Source organism: Myotis daubentonii, chromosome 1, assembly GCF_963259705.1.
Source record: "Myotis daubentonii chromosome 1, mMyoDau2.1, whole genome shotgun sequence".
Taxonomy (NCBI): Eukaryota; Metazoa; Chordata; class Mammalia; order Chiroptera; family Vespertilionidae; genus Myotis; species Myotis daubentonii.
In genome coordinates, this window is record NC_081840.1 from 174,535,016 (window position 1) to 174,536,987 (window position 1,972).

Consider the following 1,972-nt stretch of genomic DNA (forward strand, 5'->3'; position numbering starts at 1 on the left):
CAAAGTCCTTCATTATCTGCACCAAACTTTGGTCCAAATGTTTAAGACATTACAATGCGTGGTACTACATTATTAATGGACAGATTAAAAAAACTTAATTGCATTTAAAACCCAGATATCAAAATGCTCCATCAAAAGAAAAGGCTATCATCAAAAGACATGTACTAGAATGTTCAGAGTAGCACTATCTCTAATAGCTCCAAACTGGAAACTACCCTAACCACCAACAGAAGAATGAATTCATAAATTGTGGTATATTTACAGAATGGAATAAAATGAATGAATGGAAGAAACTTATAAGTAAAAAGTTGAGTAAAGAAATCAAACACAAAAGAACACATACTTTATGGTTCTCTAAATATATATCAAGTACAAAGACAGGCAAAACTATTCTGTGTTGAAAGTCAGGATAGGCAATGACTGAAAGTCAGTATGATGGGGTCCCAGGCTGTTAATAATGTTCTGTTGCTTGATCTGCGTGATATATACACAGGTGTGTTCAGATTGTGAAAATTCATTGAGCTATATACACTTGAGATATGTGTAGTTTTCTGCATATGTAAATACACATAAAATATTTCAATAAATAGTTAAAAACAGAAAGAAAATTCCAGAAAACCCCGTGAAATATGAATTTCAACACAATGTAATAATCCTCAATATCATTACTAGAATTTGTGAGCCATCAGTGTGAGAATCACTCTCTAAACAGAGTATTCAATGAACTGGATTCAAAACAGTTGTCTCAGAATCAAGATCCCAACATGTCAAAAAAGCTAATAACTTATCTTTAAAATCTCTAGTCTCTCTGTTTTTCTCTACCTCCAGAGATATTGCCGTAGTTTCAGCCAGGTCATTTCCTCCCTGGCATCTCATCTGATATAATCTCCTACCCAGCCTCCCAATAGCCTGTTCTACCTATTCTCAACCCATTAACCAAAGTGATTTAAAATCTTAACCAGATCCTTTTACTCCTTTCCTTAAATGCCGCAATAGAGTCCCATTAAATTTAAAATTAATGGTCACATGGTCTGATTTCTGTCTACCTCATCCATCTCATGCCATACTGCTCTCCCCGAACTCTATACTGGAGACACACTGGCCTTCTTTCTGTTCTTCCAAAATGTCAAGCTGTTCCACCTCAGGACCTTTGCTCTGCTGTTCTCTCTGCCCAGAACAATCATCACGTTCCTGGTGTCAGGACTGATTCTTTCTTATTCGTCCAGTCTCCATTTAAATGTTATCTTATAAAATTATCTTATAACAACCCTCCCTATCTGATGTCAACCTCCTCTTATTCTCTATATCCACACCTTGTCCATTTCCTTCCTTGACATTTGCTATTTTATTTGCTTGTTTCCCTGTTTGTTTATAAGGCAGCTATCATGTTTAGTTGAGCCACGATTGTATCTCCAGTGCTTAGCACAGTCCTTGGCATACAAAAAAAATCCTAGATAAACAAATACTTGTCGAATGAATGAGACATTCCCAAGGGATCACATGATGACTTCTCACGGAGAAGGCTGCACTGTGAATTTTTCAAATAATAACAATGAACCAGATGCCTTTCAAGCGCCCTTGCTCAGGCAAAGAATTAGCATTCCGTTTTCGGTTTCCTAGTTGTCACAACCACCGCCCCTTTGCGCCTAACGACACCCTCACTGCTCATGGTGGTAGACCCTCACTTGGTACTGTACCCCGACCCCACCCACCACCGAGGCGCCTCCTCATTGGCCGGTGCGCCAGGGCCTTGCTGCGTGGGATGTCACCGCGAGCTGCTATTGGCCCCAGTCGACGTCGCTCTACCCTGCGCTGCTTCCCCGGGCAGCCAAGTGAAATTGCGGTGGTGGGGAGGCTCGTTCCCATCGGAATCTGTGATTGGTGCTCCGGGCGTCAGGCGCTCCGCCTCTCCAAGCGCGGATTGGCCGGAGCTGCGTCCGTCAATGCGAACAGACTCCCCCGCCTCTCCAGC